We start from the raw sequence: 20,673 nt of genomic DNA, 5'->3' as shown, positions 1-20,673 counted from the left end.
TTCTATTCCAATGCCACATCTTCATGGTCTTGCATGAACACCCCCTTATGCATTAGGAAGATGCCTGTGACCTCCCATCCTATCTCCCTTTACAAGATGGCCGCAGACCCATAGAGAGATCTTGGCCCTAAAATTAACGCGCCACTCCTCCATTAGCATGCGGGTTTGGTTCAGCTCGACGTGCATATTAATGGCTTTGCCTACGGGAGGGGTCGGTGGTGCCCAGACAGACGTCTCTGCCGCATCTCATGAAGGGGGAGGACAATGGGACAATCGTGCGGGTTTTTTTTTTCCTGTGGGAAGCCTTTATTCCTATTCAGCCAGACCTAGGCATGGATCAGTATTGTCTTAAGGGGTGCGGGGCGGACAGACCTGCAGCCATAGCTTCTTACATTCCTACCTCCTTCCCTGTCCCTTTCTGGTCAGTAATTTCTCGAGCCCTTAGAAAAACATCCAGACACTACAGAGGGCAGCAGGGGCCTCTCCCTTGTCCCACTCCTTCATTGCAGTGCTATATTTTTCTTTTTTATATATATATATATATATATATGTTTGTTTTGGTTTTTGTTGTATTTTTTTTTTTTGAATTTTTATTTAAGCCAACAGCCAAAAAAAACAGTTAAATAAAAAGCTGGAATGTAATAAATTGTCAACTATGAAACCGTATTTCGCCTTTTTTGATTTCATGTGCTCTTAGGCTGTGGCTTTGTACTCTCGACGAATGGTCGGGAGAATATAAGGATAGGTTTTGGCTTCTGTCCCTGAATAAAGTATGTAAATGTATAAAACCAGAAGCCAATGGCAAGTATCAGACCGCTTCCTAATTGTGGCGGATCGCAAAGATGGTGCGAGAAAACTCCAGTTTGGGTGCATTAAATTTGTAGAAGTCATAGGGTACTGTGTGGTGGAAGATGCTATGGCGGAAGCTTCACGTCTTCGGGAGACTTGCTTGTGGCCTTTGGTCTTCTCAAGGAAGCTTTGATAGGAATGAATTGATGTATTCCCCCCGTCCAGCCTGAACTTAACCAGACACCTGAACTTCTATCATCTTGGTGGTCTGACACCCGGAGCCTTGCTCGCTTGTGGCTCTGTCCCATATCTATGGGGCACTGGGGCTACTTGGAGGCAGGGACTCCTTCCATCATAGTGTAATGGGTTCACATTGTTCAGAAGTGCTTTATATAGTCTATAGTTTCTGAACCAGATTTCCCTTGTCCATGGGGCCTGTTGGACCTTGTTCAGATGGCTTATCGACCAAATCGACCAGGTTGCACCTGTAAAGGATGTTTTTTCATGGTGTTTTCAGTCTGAGACCGCTGAACGGTCTCCTGGTCCGTCTCCGTCCTCGGAGATGGACTATAGTGAATAACCATGTGCGTTAGAGAGTCCGTTGTGCGCATGGACCAAAGAGGTGACTGTCTGAGGCCTTAGGCGGCAAGGTGGACTCTACAGGGTTCAAGTCAGCAGAACTTCTCATCGTATGGTGAACCCATAGTAGTCGGTTATTATATGGATGACAAAATTTCTGGGTGAGAAGACATCACTAACGTAATTTTACAATCCTAGGTACACATAATGGTGGCTTCTGGCTTTCTTAGTCATGGGGACACCCAGACAGAAGTGACTGTACATGGTGCATGACGTACAACATTGGTTTCATGGCGTTCTCCTCTTTCCCACAGCTAATAATCCTCTGACTCATTGGGGTCATCCGCCCGCTTCTAGATGTCGGCTCCATGCTGACGGTGGAACGGGCGATGCAAAACTTAGTCTTGCGGTGAGGTTCTCCTAGAAAGTGGAAGCTCCCAAGATGTTCTAAAGATTGTCCTTGAGAACCAAAGACCACATTCGAGGTCCTGAAGATGTGCTAGTTTGCTCCAATCTTGTGTAGGGGTTTTATTTTATTTTTCATGGCTCTCCACGTTTGCTGCCTAGATGTTTCTCCTCGCAGCTTCCTACGAGTAACGTGATATTATAAACGCTTTCTATAGGATGTCTCTACCCTTAAAGTCTTAACATTGTGTAGTCTCTTGACGCTGAACAATATGGGGTTAAGTTCTGTACAGAAGACTCTTGCGTGTGTTTTTTTTAATTTTATTTGATCCTTTCTAAATTTTAGCTTTTCTTGTGACTTTATAGTACCTTCCTGCCCATGTTCGTGGATGATGACGTTGCTGCTTTCCATCAGAAATCCTTATCCAATGGGGAAAAAAAACACGCACTGGTTGGAGTCGTAGCATTGTGTACAGAATCACAGCCATGTTGTATGGGTCTTGGAGAAATTTGACCAGAGGATGAGGAACCAGAAAAAAAACCGTGAGCAGTTAGCGTGGGGGCTCTTCAGATTCAGGACGCTGGAAACTGGAGCCAAACGGGCATAGACCTCACCGGAGAGGAAATGTATACATGTGATGTGACGGGGGAGGTGTATATAGACGTCCCGAGATGTGATTTGTGACTATCACTGATTGGGGTACCAGAAAGACATGGAAGGCTTTTTTTGCAGAGAGACGTTTACTTGTAATTGGTGCAGAGGAAATTATCGCTGCATAAATTATCAGTTCACGGCTCCGAGTGCTTAGTATTCATCTGCCGGGAGCCAGATTGGCGCGGTTATGCGTTCAGTCATGTCTGGTCTCTCACTCAGTGATCATCATGCTTCAAGGTGTTTAGGATTTGCATATGTATACCCTGTAAAGGTGACCTGTGCAAATCCTTACCGTAAACATGTCAGCAGATGGTATTGGTGGGGGTGGGCTGCGGAGATTCCCACCCATCTCTAGAACAATGGGGTTGTAGCATTTCAATGCCAATTATCCCGATTTGAAGAGAAGTGATTGAGCTTTTCTGAAGATCTGCAGGGGTCTCTGCATCTGGACTCCCACCGATGGGGTCTTCTGACATGTTTGCACAAAGGATGTCTATGGGATGCCCCACCAAATGGTTGTAGCCACCAAGACCATAATGAAGCTCCATTTCCAATGGTGGAAAGAGAACTTTCTCTGCACAATGACTTATTACGGCGGCACCGCGCCACAGGGGTCGGATGCTGTGTGACGTGTCGTTGTGTTGGCAGCGTTGGACACCAGTGTTGGGGAAGTGCTATTACATATGAATGCTTTATAAAGCTTGGGGTCTGTTCTATCGTAGTGGTGGCCACCAATGATCATGTGATTATACCGACGTCTGGCCATATTGTGTGATCATCGGCAGCCGCATGCGAACAGGGTTTCATCCTCTTGCAGCTACTGCTACGTTGAACAGGACCCTTCAAGTGTTTTGCCTCTCCCCGCTTCTGGTTTCCTGTTAATCTCTAATGAGTCCTCCCTAAATGAGTTTCATTATGTTTAGTCAGGTGTTAATAGTCTGTAAGCTCTAGTTCAGACTGGCAATATCTGCTCTTGTTTGGCCACTTTCTCCAGACCTGGGTACATGAAGCTCCACAAACCATTGTACGTTTGACGTACTCTTGGATATTTGGTCAAGTTGTGACCTTAATGTTTCCCTCTCCGAAACAAATTCAGGAAGTCTTAACAACTTTTCCAAAAAATTGGACTCTTGAAGGTTACATGGCAGTCAGCCATCTTGTAACAAGACCGTAAGCCTAAATACTGATCGTATTGTCAAGTAGTCTATAAGTCATGTGCACCAGACCTCCATTTACCTATTCGGGGGAGGTTTTAGATCCCTGTTCTCCTGATCATTGGGGTTCCCAGTTGTCAGACCCCTGGTGATCTGACTCCTACCCTGTAGGATGGGGTATAAGTTTCAGTAATGGTTGGATTGGTCAGACTAATAGATGATTTCTAACATGGGGAACCTCGCCATCAATGTTGTAATAGTTAAAAGGTCCGATGGCTAGATGTGGCCCTAACACGGCAACTCCCCAGGCCCTAAGATCCTTCTAGTGACCGTAGATTTTTTACAAGATAAATCGAAGACCAAATCCTGTTCTACCTATTGACCAGATCACCAGGTTGACCCCTCCTAATGTTGGGCTGAATATTTGTCATTAGACCACTAGTAGCCAACCTGATTGTTTCAAGACATTGTCCCGCAACGTAGCTCTTCTCCAAACGTGAAGTCAGCGAGTTGCAAAATTAAACCTCTTAACCACCGGGTAAGAAGGCCACGCAATAGCGGATATTTGCCACTTTGATCTTTGAGTTAATATAGAACATCTAAAGCCAGAAATTGATGGTAACAAGCCCTTGGTCTACAACTCATTCAATGCTGTCAACAAAACGGAACCTGTTTTTCCACTGTAATTCAGCCATTAGCCAGCCCTGTAGCGCTACACACATCCTCAATAATTTACTTAAACTTGGATGCTACTTTCCGAGACTACTTGGTCGTCTTTTGCCCACAGCTGAAGCCTGTGCTGACCCGGACAAGTCGGCATATGCCCCTTGGTAGTCATCAAGGGTATGGCAATGCCAAGGGGCTGTGGCAAGTTGTAGGATTTCCCATGCCGCATGCTGGATGGCTTATGGCCTTAGTGCTCAGTTGCCAGGGTCGGTATAGGCTTCGACTGTGACTTATTGGAACTTTCAGAAAAGTAAAGGTATTTAGGAAATGTTGTGGTATACGGGTGAGCTAAAGCTGAATTTTGCACTGTAAGAACGAGTGTCTCCGATATCTGTTGTCATTAGGACAGTCCCTTTCCCTACGGTCATTGTACTTATATTTTTGTGAGCACTCATAGCAGACATCTTGCTTTAGTCGTTAGATCTGTTACTGACAAAGACCACCACTACAGCCGAATCTGTTTAAACCATCAGAATTTGATGTTGCGTTGAGGTGAAATCTTTCCTTGTTTCTTCCAGTTGATGCAACTACTGCAGTAATGTTATTAGGGTTTTCCAACTAACACTTAACATAGTCAGGATAGGAAATCAGTGTATTACTAGGGGCTGACCAATGAGAAATCACAAAAACAGGGGTGTTTGAGTCCCCCGTGGTGAAGTCATCACCACCACCCCATTAACTCTTTTATGGGACTGACCACTGTCCTATAGAAGTGATAGCGACAAGTTACTCATACGCACTACTGCTCCGTTCACATAGATGGGAACCCCTGTATGATCGTAGGGGCTTCGTGCAGTTCGACAAACAGCGACTGGTTACTTCTCATGTCTATAGGCGATAAGTGTTGGTCGGAGAACCTTTTCGTATAACTACTTGCTCTGGTTTGCCCGGGTTTGATGAGACGTCTACATAATATGAAAGTTTAATCTTTATGCTTTTGTGAGTGGAAGTTACATGAAGACGACCCTACAGGACGGTCTGGGAAGCCATTGGGTGAGTTAAGGCACAATTACAGGGGGCCTTAACTCACCCGTTACCAACCATGACACGATGAATGAGTGATGGCTCAACCTGGGGTGAGGAGAATGACAGACACGTGTCCCACGATATAATGATTTGAAAGGACATTTGTGTTACCGGAAACCTCATTCTTTTTCAGTGTTACAAAGACTGAACCTTGTTGAAGGGTTTGTCAACTCAAAAAGTTGCACAAATAGTAAAAACAAACCCCAAAGCTTGCAGTTTTCAGGTCCCTCTGCTCCAGTGGTGGCGACCCGTTCAATGCTGCAACCAATACCTAATTACATTCTTATGACACTCTGTTCCTGTCTAGCCAATGACTGTCCTCTGAGGACAGTGACCTACTGCGTTGGTGGTCTTGAAGGGATCCTATCAGTCAGACAATTTTTTTGGAGGTACCACGTTGGAATAGCCTTAAAGGCTATTCTTCTCTTACCTTTCGGCGTCGTCTCTGCGCCGCTGTTCGCCTACAATCTCGGTTTTTCTCGGTATGTAAATTAGCTCTCACAACACTGGGGGCGGGCCCCAGCGCTCAGACAGCACTGTAGGTGTCCCCAATACTGCGAGAGAACTCTCTCCAGCGCCGCCTCCTCTTCTTCAGCAGTGTCATCTTCAGCCTCTTCTTTCGGCGGTGCTTGTAACTTCTAACGCCTTGGGCAGAGCAGACTGTGCATGCCCATAGGCCACGAGAACATGGCTGCTTGCACAGAATTGTAAGCGGCCATTTTCTTGTGGCCTGTGGGCATGCGCAACGAAAGGAGACAAATAGCCTTTCTTAAGGCTATTTTGACGTGGTACCCACAAAAAATCGCGAGAGTGATGGGATCCCTTTCACAGAATCGGACTGTCATATGACGACTTCCTCAAATTTGGGCACCTATGCTGACCCCTGGAGCGGATAGTGTAAAAAATGGTAACTTTTAACTTTCCCTTTTAGAATTCAAAAATTTCCAAATATCGGTAACATTTTGCACCAAACAACCTCTCTTAATGTAAACTCTACACTCCGAAAAGCAAAGGGTGAGGAATTGAAACAAACAAAGCTTTATTTAGATGCAGGAAGTTACATCTTTAGAATACCTTGGCAAACCTAGAGAAAGTAGAAATGTAAGTAATATCTCCTATTACTGCAGCAGTTTCTCGATTTTTATTTAAATTTTTTTTTTCCCGTTTTGTTATTAATGAAGGTCAATACCCCTTAAAGTGTTATGTTACTTCTGAAAGAACCAATGTACACTGGTCACATGGAATAAAAAAAAAAAAAAAGAACCCTCCGCTCGGGGGTAACCATGAATTGTATGGAGTCTAGTGTGATGTCACTTGGCGTGGATTGTAAACATGCGGTAGCGTAATACATTGTACTGTGTATATATGACTACTGATGGGTTACTTTCTAATCGTACCCACATATGAGAAACGATTTGTAATATCCTTTCAGCCTTCTGGCTCATACATTTTTGTTTTGTTTTTTATTAAAACATCTTGTGTTAAATGCAATGTACCTACAATAAACAGGTGAAAAAAAGATTTGGAGATGTCTGTTTTATTGTATGTAGACACCTTGCACCATAAGTCATAGTAGATGAAACAATCCTACTCATCCAGCTCGTGTGCTGGGCAAATAATTGGAGAATATTCAAAGATGTCAAGACTGGTGGAAGAGAACACTGTAGCCTTCGATATGTCATGTGCGTGACTTCCAAGAATGAAGATGAAGACTTGAAGGTCTTTATAAACCTACAAATGAAACGATGGGAATGTGGTAAGTTATGACCACAAGATTCATGACTTCATATGGCGGTTTTCTGAAGGATTTGTCACTCGTGGTTGGTTTGTGAACGTTGTCGGCTTCGAGCAATGATGATCTGTCTGCCACGATCTGAAGCCTTGTCTAGGTGCCCATTGATGGTACGGGACAGGTCAGCTTTTCATGCCTATTTTTGATGCGATTGTGTCTTGTCATTGAAAAGCATAGTCAACAGAAAGTGGTAGTCCTGTTATTTTTGGCTGACCAATGACCAGACTATTCCAACAAGGTCTATTTGACACCTACAACTTGGATGCAATGAATGGAACGGGCAGTACTCTCTCGTAGCTGTAATCTTAATCTATGGCCAACTTTATTCTGCAACTAGGTAGAACCACAGATGATGCCTTCTAGATTAGCTAAAGTTGAGACAAAAGATATGATTGTTCGGGTAGTTTTAGAAGCTCTTTAGGATCAGAAATTTTTGACATCCTTGAACTTTGGTGTTCTCGAAGACTTAGGAAAAAACTCACCGTTGGAGAAGGAAAACAAACAAGATCTTTCTGCAAATGACTCCAGAAACTCCACGTGTACTACAAATGACCAGACAGAAGTCCTCTTATTCCTGACCTAAGGGCCCCTTTGCACGGCGGAAGCGCTCGGCTCGCTCCCATTGAAGTGAATGGGAAGTGTTTAGAAGCGCTCGCGTGTACGGCTTGGAATGAGCCGAGCGCTTACGCTGTGTGAAGGGGCCCTAAGATGTCTTGGTTCAGTGGAAAATACAACTAGAAGAGTTGCGGGGAATGAAGATCACTTGAAACCAGATGGATTGACGCAACAAACCATCCAAAAGCTCTACAACCCAAACAGAAGCCGGAGCAGTCTGGCTCCTATTGCATTTACCAGAAGATTATATTTAACCCAACGCTGTACACCAATAAGGGCCTTTTTTTTTTTTTTTTTTTTTTTTTTTTTACGGCCCTGTTTTCACAAAATTCCAAAAAGGACATTCAGCTGGCTGAGGAGACGGAGAGTAATGGAAAATTCTCCTTTGGAAGCACTTGTCTGAAAATATTTGTGTTTATGGATGGTGCTCAACGTATTAACTCGTAATTCAGGTTATTTTTGTTCTTCATATTGTAGAACTACTGCAGACCATTAATGATTCTGTCCAATAGCCGATAACGCAGCAAAGCTGTTGTAGCTTCATCGTGAAATTTGGCTGAAGGAACTAACAATTGAGAAGAAGTCCTGCTAACAATTTATGAGGAAATGGTGTATGTAAACATGTTAGTACGGATAACCAAGCCCCATATCTATGGAATACAGATAACAAGTTCTGAGGAATTATTATATGGAAGGCTGTAAACAAAGAGAAGAGAACGTCACAAACGCGATAGTCCAGTCTAGCACAATGTGTTTCAGGGCCCGCTGTAAACTGGTTATGGGGTATTAACCGGATTCATGGAAATTCAACATGCCGGATGTCAATGGAAAGAAGAATCGACTGTTGTGGACCATATACATAAGGCTTCGAGAACACAACCACTTCATTTTTTCATTAGTGGAAAAATATCAGAGCACTCGATTTAAAGGGATCCTATCAGTCAGACACAATTTTGTTTGTAGGTACCACGTCGGAATAACCTTAAGAAAAGCTATTCGTCTCCTACCTTTCGTCGTCTTCTCCGTGCCGCCGTTCACACTATCCCGGTTTTTCTTGGAATGTAAATTAGCTCTCTCGTAGCACTGGGGGTGTGCCCCAGCGCTCAGACAGCACTGGGGGCGTCCACAATGCTGCAAGAGAACTCTCTCCAGCGCAGTCTCCTCTTCAGCAGCGTCATCTTCAGCCTCTTCTTCCGGCAATGGTTTGTAACTTCTAAGGCCTTGGGAAAAGCAGACTGCGCATGCCCACAGGCCATTAGAAAATGGCCGCTTGCACAGTATTGTAAGTGGCCACAGCTGGAAGAGGCTGAAGATGATGCTGCTGGAGAGAGTTCTCTCGCAGCATTGGGGCTGCCTCGAGTGCTGTCTGAGCACTGGGGCCCACCCCCAGTGCTGCGAAAGCTAATTTACATACCGAGAAAAACCAGGATTGTAGGCGATCGGCGGCGTGGAGAAGATGGCAAAAGGTAGGAGATGAATAGCTTTTCTTAAGGCTATTCCAACGTGGTACCTACAAAAAATTGTCTGGCTGATAGGATCCCTTTAACACTAGAGTTTCAGCTTTTTATTTTTTATTTTTTTTATTCGATTGGTGTGGCCATGAAAACCGGATGGTTATATAGACTTTGATAGTCTTAAGTGAAAACCTGGCAAGAATAGGGCATGCCTTACACAAAAAAGTGAACATAAGTGCATAGACTTGGATAGGTCCATGTTCAGTTTGTATTTTTTGGAGCGATATTGGCATTGTCAGGAGATGACTATCTAACGAGTAGGGCTAGATTTAGATAAGCTGGAGCAAGGGGTGTTTCGGCAGCTATTGGCTTCTTCCCCGCTTCAAAATATGCATATGGATCTTGACGAAATACACAGTCGCTGACTATTGAAGGCCTATACCTGCCTTCTATTGTAAGGTAGCGAATCTAATCGGCCCATCTAATCTTCAAGAGATCCACCAATCTGGATGCACAGACTGGAGATCCAAGGAACAAAACATCCAGCGCAGGAGGGATCCGTAAAACTTCTATCGTCCAGGTATTTCCATATCTGCAATCCATGCAGCAAAATAATTCTATATCTATGCTACTAGTGAGAAGTAGACCACTGCTACAATAAGAGATGACCTTGAAGTTATGGACAGGACTGGACAGCTTCTAGAAGGATGCTATATTCTATGCAGAACAAAACCCGAGCCATATGGTTGACACGGGGTTACATACGGACAGCGCTTCCTGCTGTGCTTGCTTTTAGACAGGACAAACATTACATCCACTTCCTCATCATGCCTAATAGGCCATGCAACAAAAAAATATGCCTGTCCTCTGTGCTACTTGGTTTGGTTGGAGTTTGTGGTTAGGGATTTGTATCAATAGGAGCGAAGGGTCTCCGTGGGTGATACAACTACAGAATGGCTTTCGTACATATTTTTTTAAAGCTTTCTCTGAAGGTCATGGGATTTGTTTGGAAAGACTCAATTAGTAACACCATATCGTAGCGGGAGCGAAGGTCAATGGAGCTGTGTTCTGTGGGGTCTTGAAATAGACACAATGGAAAACGCCTAGTTAATTCGTCCAGCTGAAAAATGCCAATTTCAGATAGGCTGAGCGTTTATAGGGCTATGGTATGATCCCCGATGTGGATCATACGCGTTTGTTGCCAGCCCAAAATTGGTTGCTTTTTAAGCTCTACCATGAGAGGTTACACCTAACTCTATGGACACCTTGGTTACATTCGGCTTCCTTAGGCTTGAATCTTTGCTAGGAATTGCTTGAAATTGGGCCAGGGGGTTTCACCCTATGGGTGTCTACTCTGTCTTATGAGACCTCACTCTTATTCTTGCACTAGAACTAATTTTGCATTGGTGCCCAGGAACTTTAAACTTAGCATCGGATCTGAGTGTTGCAGGCACATATCACTGGGTCGCATTCATGTTCTGCCAACAATTCATCTGATGCCAAGAAAACTTAAGCACCATAGATTTCCGGATCAAATTTACCCATGGTTACTTGTCAAGAAACCTTACTAGTAGGCAATGACTCTTATTAGATATCTTAATAAGAAATTAGTCTGTGGACATGGACCCTAGGATCACACTGCAAAGATGTAGACGCGCAATCCATAGGCAGTGATACACAGCTGCCGCCCGGTTATCTTTGCATAGTAATCTCCTCTGACCTAATCGGATCACACTTAATCTTCTTTCAGACGAATCCCGCCTTGACCAGCACTAAATATGAAGAATCAGACGTGTCTCATTGACTCATCGAGTAACTTTAATGTGTGGCCTGGTTCTTCGAGTCGTCTTATGGGCGAGGCCCTAGTGCCAGGGTTTACCGATCATCAGGTCATTATAGGATTAGTAGTTTCAAACCACTGGATGGCACAAGGATAATGATCACCAGTATTGTGCAATAGTCGCCAGTGTTTCCATGACCCTGGTGTATAAGGTGTGTCTAGGAAAACAATGCCTGTGACCTGTAGATGTAAGAAAGCAATAGTATGTTATTATTGGGATAATTGGTATGTAACAAACTCCATACTGTAACACAATGGAACTAACACAATTCTAAAGGTTATTACAGTATGGATATAGATATAATTACTATAATACTACCTCCTATGTACAAGAATATAACTACTATAATACTACCCCTATGTACAAGAATATAACTACTATAATACTGCTCCTATGTACAAGAATATAACTACTATAATACTACTCCTATGTACAAGAATATAACTACTATAATACTGATCCTATGTACAAGAATATAACTACTATAATACTACCCCTATGTACAAGAATATAACTACTGTAATACTGCTCCTATGTACAAGAATATAACTACTATAATACAACCTCCTATGTACAAGAATATAACTACTATAATACTACCTCCTATGTACAAGAATATAACTACTATAATACTACTACTATGTACAAGAATATAACTACTATAATACTACTCCTATGTACAAGAATATAACTACTATAATACTACCTCCTATGTACAAGAATATAACTACTATAATACTACTCCTATGTACAAGAATATAACTACTATAATACTACCTCCTATGTACAAGAATATAACTACTATAATACTACTCCTATGTACAAGAATATAACTACTATAATACTACCTCCTATATACAATAATATAACTACTATAATACTACTACTATGTACAAGAATATAACTACTATAATACTACTCCTATGTACAAGAATATAACTACTATAATACTACCCCTATGTACAAGAATATAACTACTATAATACTACCCCTATGTACAATAATATAACTACTATAATACTACTACTATGTACAAGAATATAACTACTATAATACTACTCCTATGTACAAGAATATAACTACTATAATACTACCTCCTATATACAATAATATAACTACTATAATACTACTACTATGTACAAGAATATAACTACTATAATACTACTCCTATGTACAAGAATATAACTACCATAATACTACCTCCTATGTACAAGAATATAACTACTGTAATACTACCTCCTATGTACAAGAATATAACTACTATAATACTACTCCTATGTACAAGAATATAACTACTATAATACTACCTCTATGTACAAGAATATAACTACTATAATACTGCTCCTATGTACAAGAATATAACTACTATAATACTACTCCTATGTACAAGAATATAACTACTATAATACTGCTCCTATGTACAAGAATATAACTACTATAATACTATGATGTATAACATGCAGATGGACATAGACATGCACATGGTTTTATTACATTGTGGGTTACTAGATAGGTGAGGTGCACACTCAGTCTTTCCTTATAGAATCTGCTTTCTGCTGAGTTTCCTTAAGAGCAGACTGGAGGAATATTCTGTGTCTTCTGGGACCCGCCGTCTCTGGGGCAGTTCTTACCATACGGCTCAGGTGTGAGGGCAAGGTGCCAGAAGATGTGAGGTAAGAGCTGATCATGATTGAAGTCTCCTACTACACGACGCCTCCTCTGAGACTTCATTGTTGAGAATACTCCATTGCAGAAGGGTTGAGGGCTTGGAAGGATATGTATAGCTATAGTACTTGTGTTCCTGGGATAGCAGCGGGTTCACACATGTGCAGTAATAGCTATAGGAGGTGGCAGATGAGTCTCCCATATACTGGCTTAGTATCTTATGTGCATGGGGGCCTTTTGACTGTACCCCTACAAGTGTCAGGAGAACGAAGGATTGGACATGGCAAATTTTTTCATACCCAATGCTGTTTCCTCATGTGTGCTGCTGAAGTTAGAGGTGCATTGTGTGCTCGGCCATGATGAGTCTCCCCGTCTGTACTTTATGGTAACCGTGTTTGTAGCTTTTATAGATCTAATAAAGCTATTATTGTAATGGAATGAACTTGTAGCAGTGACTTGCTCTCCTTTTAAACAACGTGCATGCTCTGCCAAGTCTACTGGGGGACAAGGGCGGAACAGCTGTTGGCTAAATGAATGTTTGACCTCAGGCGTTGAAGGTGTACGAGCGCCCTCAAAGGGTTGTCCAGGAACTATAGCAAACTCAAGCGTGAGTGTAAAACCTAAAACCAGTCATATTAATATATATATTTAGTTAGTCCTGGTTCCCTTTCCTTAATGTACCTGGACTCTCCAGGCTGGAAGGTTGACCAGACCCAGAGCCATCACTGGCCTCATTCGTTGCTAGCATATGCTCCCAGTGACCGCTGAGTCCGGTGAATGTGACTGTCTTCCATGGATGTAGATGATATACGTTCTGTGGGGGAGGATTGCTCAGTGCTACTGTTCTGTGCTGGCGAAGATTGCTCAGTACTACTCCTCAGTGTTGGTGAGGATTGCTCAGTACTACTCCTCAGTGCTGGGGAGGATTGCTCAGTACTAACTCAGTTCTGGCGAGGATTGCTCAGTACTACTCCTTAGTGTTGGTGAGGATTGCTCAGTACTACTCCTTAGTGTTGGTGAGGATTGCTCAGTACTACTCAGTTCTGGCGAGGATTGCTCAGTACTACTCCTCAGTGTTGGTGAGGATTGCTCAGTACTACTCCTCAGTGTTGGTGAGGATTGCTCAGTACTACTCCTCAGTGTTGGTGAGGATTGCTCAGTACTACTCCTCAGTGTTGGTGAGGATTGCTCAGTACTACTCCTCAGTGCTGGTGAGGATTGCTCAGTACTACTCCTCAGTGTTGGTGAGGATTGCTCAGTACTACTCCTCAGTGTTGGTGAGGATTGCTCAGTACTACTCCTCAGTGTTGGTGAGGATTGCTCAGTACTACTCCTCAGTGCTGGTGAGGATTGCTCAGTACTACTCCTCAGTGCTGGTGAGGATTGCTCAGTACTACTCCTCTGTGCTAGGGAAGATTGCTCAGTACTACTCCTCAGTGCTGGTGAGGATTGCACAGTACTACTCCTCAGTGCTGGGGAGGATTGCTCAGTACTACTCCTCAGTGCTGGGGAGGATTGCTCAGTACTACTCCTCAGTGCTGGTGAGGATTGCTCAGTACTACTCAGTGCTGGGGAGGATTGCTCAGTACTACTCCTCAGTGCTGGGGAGGATTGCTCAGTACTACTCCTCAGTGCTGGTGAGGATTGCTCAGTACTACTCCTCAGTGCTGGTGAGGATTGCTCAGTACTACTCCTCTGTGTTGGTGAGAATTGCTCAGTACTACTCCTCAGTGCTGGTGAGGATTGCTCAGTACTACTCCTCTGTGCTGGGGAAGATTGCTCAGTACTACTCCTCAGTGCTGGTGAGGATTGCTCAGTACTACTCCTCAGTGCTGGTGAGGATTGCTCAGTACTACTCCTCTGTGCTGGGGAAGATTGCTCAGTACTACTCCTCAGTGCTGGTGAGGATTGCTCAGTACTACTCCTCTGTGCTGGGGAAGATTGCTCAGTACTACTCCTCAGTGCTGGTGAGGATTGCTCAGTACTACTCCTCAGTGCTGGTGAGGATTGCTCAGTACTACTCCTCAGTGCTGGGGAAGATTGCTCAGTACTACTCCTCAGTGCTGGGGAGGATTGCTCAGTACTACTCCTCAGTGCTGGGGAGGATTGCTCAGTACTACTCCTCAGTGCTGGGGAGGATTGCTCAGTACTACTCCTCAGTGCTGGTGAGGATTGCTCAGTACTACTCCTCAGTGCTGGTGAGGATTGCTCAGTACTACTCCTCAGTGCTGGTGAGGATTGCTCAGTACTACTCCTCAGTGCTGGTGAGGATTGCTCAGTACTACTCCTCAGTGCTGGTGAGGATTGCTCAGTACTACTCCTCTGTGCTGGGGAGGATTGCTCAGTACTACTCCTCAGTGCTGGGGAGGATTGCTCAGTACTACTCCTCAGTGCTGGGGAGGATTGCTCAGTACTACTCCTCAGTGCTGGGGAGGATTGCTCAGTACTACTCCTCTGTGCTGGGGAGGATTGCTCAGTACTACTCCTCAGTGCTGGGGAGGATTGCTCAGTACTACTCCTCAGTGCTGGTGAGGATTGCTCAGTACTACTCCTCAGTGCTGGTGAGGATTGCTCAGTACTACTCCTCAGAGTTGGTGAGGATTGCTCAGTACTACTCCTCAGTGCTGGTGAGGATTGCTCAGTACTACTCCTCAGTGCTGGTGAGGATTGCTCAGTACTACTCCTCAGTGCTGGGGAGGATTGCTCAGTACTACTCCTCAGTGCTGGGGAGGATTGCTCAGTACTACTCCTCAGTGCTGGGGAGGATTGCTCAGTACTACTCCTCAGTGTTGGTGAGATTTGCTCAGTACTACTCCTCAGTGTTGGTGAAGATTGCTCAGTACAACTACTCAGTGTTGGTGAGGATTGCTCAGTACTACTCCTGTGCTCTGTGAGGGGGGGGGTGCTAATGCTCAGTACTACTTTTCTGTCCCCTGAGGATTGCTCAGTACTACTTCTCAGTGCTGATGAGGATTGCTCAGTACTACTCCTCAGTGTTGGTGAGGATTGCTCAGTACTACTCCTCAGTGCTGGTGAGGATTGCTCAGTACTACTCCTCAGTGTTGGTGAGGATTGCTCAGTACTACTCCTCAGTGCTGGCGAGGATTGCTCAGTACTACTCCTGTGCTCTGTGAGGGGGGGGGGGGTGCTAATGCTCAGTACTACTTTTCTGTCCCCTGAGGATTGCTCAGTACTACTCCTTAGTGTTGGTGAGGATTGCTCAGTACTACTCCTCAGTGCTGGTGAGGATTGCTCAGTACTACTCCTCAGTGTTGGTGAGGATTGCTCAGTACTACTCCTCAGTGCTGGGGAGGATTGCTCAGTACTACTCCTCAGTGTTGGTGAGATTTGCTCAGTACAACTACTCAGTGTTGGTGAGGATTGCTCAGTACTACTCCTCAGTTTTGGCGAGGATTGCTCAGTACTACTCCTCAGTGTTGGCGAGGATTGCTCAGTACTACTCCTCAGTTTTGGCGAGGATTGCTCAGTACTACTCAGTTCTGGTGAGGATTGCTCAGTACTACTCCTCAGTGTTGGCGAGGATTGCTCAGTACTACTCCTCAGTGTTGGCGAGGATTGCTCAGTACTACTCCTCAGTGTTGGCGAGGATTGCTCAGTACTACTCCTGTGCTCTGTGAGGGGGGGGGGTGCTAATGCTCAGTACTACTTTTCTGTCCCCTGAGGATTGCTCAGTAATTCTTCTGGTCAATGCTCACCAGCAACAAGAACTTCAATCTATCTAGACATGAGTAACTTGGGTAACTTTGCCCCTCCAATGAGTCTTGGGGGCCCTAGCTCAGTCTGACAGCTGCACACCTTGCTGGGATTTGTAGTGTGTCTGTATATTCTTCTGTTCTGGGGTCAGGGTGAGATTTGATGCCACAGGAGAGCTGGTGAAGGCCGTCACTTTTCCTCCTTACACCTGCTCTACAGACAGGTCGTCTTTCTACATGCCCGGGCTGCTCCGCCATGCGGTGTGACAGCCGTGTCTATCTGCTCTGAGCCAAGGCTGGTGACGGACATGCTGAAACATGAAACTAGTACGAGGTAGTATTCTGCTCCGAGGTCTCTGGGTAATGCTACTGCTTCACCTGCAACAGGTATGAATGGCGGTTCCAGACTATACACACAACACGTCATTATATGATAGTCGTAGTTTTCCCCTTTGCACGATCTTTGCTTCTCGATTATCCTTGGGCTGCTGGGTGGAGACGACAGCTATGATGTCACCTATAGGCAACAGCCAGAGATTCTGCTCCCACATGTTCTCGCACAAGAGCAGCATGGAGGACACTGTACAGCAGCAATGAATAGTACTGATGTGACCAAAGCTCTGGAGTAAGCAAGAAGACCTACTGCTAGCTTCAGCAGAATGTAATAGAGATGGGAGAGGCTCATGAGATTCCTTTCGAGATGGAATTTGTTCAGTCCGAAGCCCAAGTACTAGTATTCTACTCTGCAGGGGTCTTCACTAATATCTTAGGACACACTAATGTCTTGGGGCACACTACAATTTTTTTTATAATGGGCATACTCACCTCTCCTGCGCTGCCTCAAGCATTACAAGTGTCTCCTGTCCTCTCTTGGCCTCCTATGTCACGTCAGGGGTCTCCAATGGGCCAATGAGATCCGTGATTGGACCTCTTAACGCACTTGGGTGCTCTGATGTCACTCAGAGGGCTGGAAGAGGAGGGGGAGCCTTACCTTGATACATTATTGAAATGACAATCTGTATTGGAAGCACAAGATGGATTCCGCAGAGACGGGGTGAAGACTTTAGGATTGGGAAGGATCAGGGATTTTCCTCTAAGATGTTACAAACTTTCACTATGGATTTATGAAAACTTAATAGAATTGTAATTGAGGTTGTAAAGAGTCAGACGTAACACCAGGCCGGTTATACCGTTATGTGGTGTCTGGCAGGTCCCGTGCGCTCATATGATAGGAAGTGTCACAAACAAATTATTACTCAGGAACGGTAAACTCGCAAAATAGTTGTGGTATCTGCAGATAAGACGGCAGGCAGCCGGCCAATGTCATCTACAGCCCGCGCCCTCACATCAGCCACGGGATTTGTTTAATAAAAGTAAACTTGACTTTTACAAACTTACCGTTCTATTTATCAACTCCTTGTGTGCAAGAGCAGATAACGGCGCGATATCAGATTCCCCAGAAGTAATAGCTTACCAATACAGTGTTGGACAAAAGTATCGCCCCCCTGCAGTCCTGTCAGATAATTCTCGGTGTCCCCCAGATAATAATTACAAGCACAAACTCTTTGGTAATATCTTCAGTTATTTTGCTTGCAATGAAAAAAACACAAAAGAGAATGAAAAAAAGTCACATCATTGATCATTTTACACAAAACTCCAGAACTGGTGCGGACAGAAGTATTGGCGCCCTCAGCCTAATACTTGGTAGCACAACCTTTAGACACAATAACTGCGCACAACCGCTTCCGCTAACCAGCAATGAGTTTCTTACAAGGCTCTGCTGGAATCTTAGACCCTTCTTCTTTGGCAAACTGCTCGCGGTCCCCCCTGAGATGTGAAGGGGGCCTTCTCCAAATTGCCACCAAGAGATCTCTCCCCCGCCCCCACAGGTGTTCTATGGGATTCAGGGCTGGACTCATTGCTGCCACTTTACAAGTCTCCAGGGCTTTCTCTCACCACCATTTTCTAGTGCTGACCTGAAGTGTGTTTTGGGTCATTGTCTTGCTGGAAGAGCCCTGACCTCTGAGGGAGACCCGGCTTTCTCACACTGGGCCCTACATTATGCTGCACAATGTGTTGGTCGTCTTCAGACTTCATAATGCCATGCACACGGTCAAGCAGTCCAGTGCCAGAGGCAGCAAAGCAACCCCAAACATCAGGGACCTCTGCCATGTCTGACTGTAGGGGGCGTTGTCTTCCCTTTGAAGGCCTCTTTTTTTTTTTTTTTTTTTTTCCTGTAATCTCTGATGAGGCCTTTTCCTACTTTTGTCTCATCTGACCAGAGAACATTCTTCCAGAACAGTTTTGGCTTTCTCAGGTAAGTTTTGGAAAACTCCAGCCTGGCTTTTTTTGGTCTCTGGGTAAGAACACTGCGCACGGTAGACACAGGAACATTCAGGTCTTTGGAGATGGACTTGTAGCCTTGAGATTGCTCATGCTTCCTCACAGTTTTGCTTCTCAAGTCCTCAGACAGTTCTTTGGTCTTTTTTCTTTTCTCCATGGTCAATGTGGTCACACAGGGACACAGGACAGAGGAGGAGTCAACTTTAATCCATTTCAACTGACTGCAAGTGTGATTGTTATTGCCACCACCTGTTAGGTGCCTCAGGTAAGTAACAGGTGCTGTTAATTACACAAATTAGAGACGAATCACATGATTTTTCAAAGAGTGCCAATACTTTTGTCCACCCCCTTTTTCATGTTTGGTGAATTTGACAATTTTGACAATTCTTTTTGTGGTTTTCCATTGAAGACAAATTAAATGAAGAAAATACCAAAGAGTTTGTGATTGCAATCATTTTCTGGAAGAAACTGAGTATTATCTCACAGAATTGCAGGGGGGCCAATACTTTTGGCCAACACTGTATCTCATTACTATATTACACGTGTGCATAGTCATAAAATACAAAGCAAATGTGTCCCAGGGCCAAGTATGTTAGAGACAGTATTATAGTAGTTATATTCTTGTATATAGGAGTATTATTATAGTAGTTATATTCTTGTATATAGGAGTATTATTATAGTAGTTATATTCTTGTACATAGGGGGTAGTATTATAGTAGTTATATTCTTGTACATAGGAGCAGTATTATAGTAGTTATATTCTTGTACATAGGAGTAGTATTATAGTAGTTATATTCTTGTACATAGGAGTAGTATTATAGTAGTTATATTCTTGTACATAGGAGTAGTATTATAGTAGTTATATTCTTGTACATAGGAGGTAGTATTATAGTAGTTATATTCTTGTACATAGGAGTAGTATTATAGTAGTTATATTCTTGTACATAGGAGTAGTATTATAGTAGTTATATTCTTGTACATAGGGGTAGTATTATAGTAGTTATATCTTGTACATAGGAGTAGTATTATAGTAGTTATATTCTTGTACATAGGAGGTAGTATTATAGTAGTTATATTCTTGTACATAGGAGTAGTATTATAGTAGTTATATCTTGTACATAGGAGTAGTATTATAGTAGTTATATTCTTGTACATAGGGGTAGTATTATAGTAGTTATATCTTGTACATAGGAGTAGTATTATAGTAGTTATATTCTTGTACATAGGGGTAGTATTATAGTAGTTATATCTTGTACATAGGAGTAGTATTATAGTAGTTATATTCTTGTACATAGGAGGTAGTATTATAGTAGTTATATTCTTGTACATAGTAGTATTATAGTAGTTATATTCTTGTACATAGGAGGTAGTATTGTAGTTATATTCTTGTACATAGGAGCAGTATTATAGTAGTTATATTCTTGTACATAGGAGCAGTATTATAGTAGTTATATTCTTGTACATAGGAGCAGTATTATAGTAGTTATATTCTTGTACATAGGAGGTAGTATTATAGTAGTTATATTCTTGTACATAGGAGTAGTATTATAGTAGTTATATTCTTGTACATAGGAGGTAGTATTATAGTAGTTATATCCTTGTACATAGGAGCAGTATTATAGTAGTTATATTCTTGTACATAGCAGTAGTATTATAGTAGTTATATTCTTGTACATAGGAGCAGTATTATAGTAGTTATATTCTTGTACATAGGAGCAGTATTATAGTAGTTATATTCTTGTACATAGGAGTAGTATTATAGTAGTTATATTCTTGTATATAGGAGGTAGTATTATAGTAGTTATATTCTTGTACATAGTAGTAGTATTATAGTAGTTATATTCTTGTACATAGGAGCAGTATTATAGTAGTTATATTCTTGTACATAGCAGTAGTATTATAGTAGTTATATTCTT

This window comes from Leptodactylus fuscus, chromosome 10 (genome assembly GCF_031893055.1).
Source record: "Leptodactylus fuscus isolate aLepFus1 chromosome 10, aLepFus1.hap2, whole genome shotgun sequence".
Classification (NCBI taxonomy): domain Eukaryota; kingdom Metazoa; phylum Chordata; class Amphibia; order Anura; family Leptodactylidae; genus Leptodactylus; species Leptodactylus fuscus.
This window is presented reverse-complemented; position numbering follows the sequence as displayed.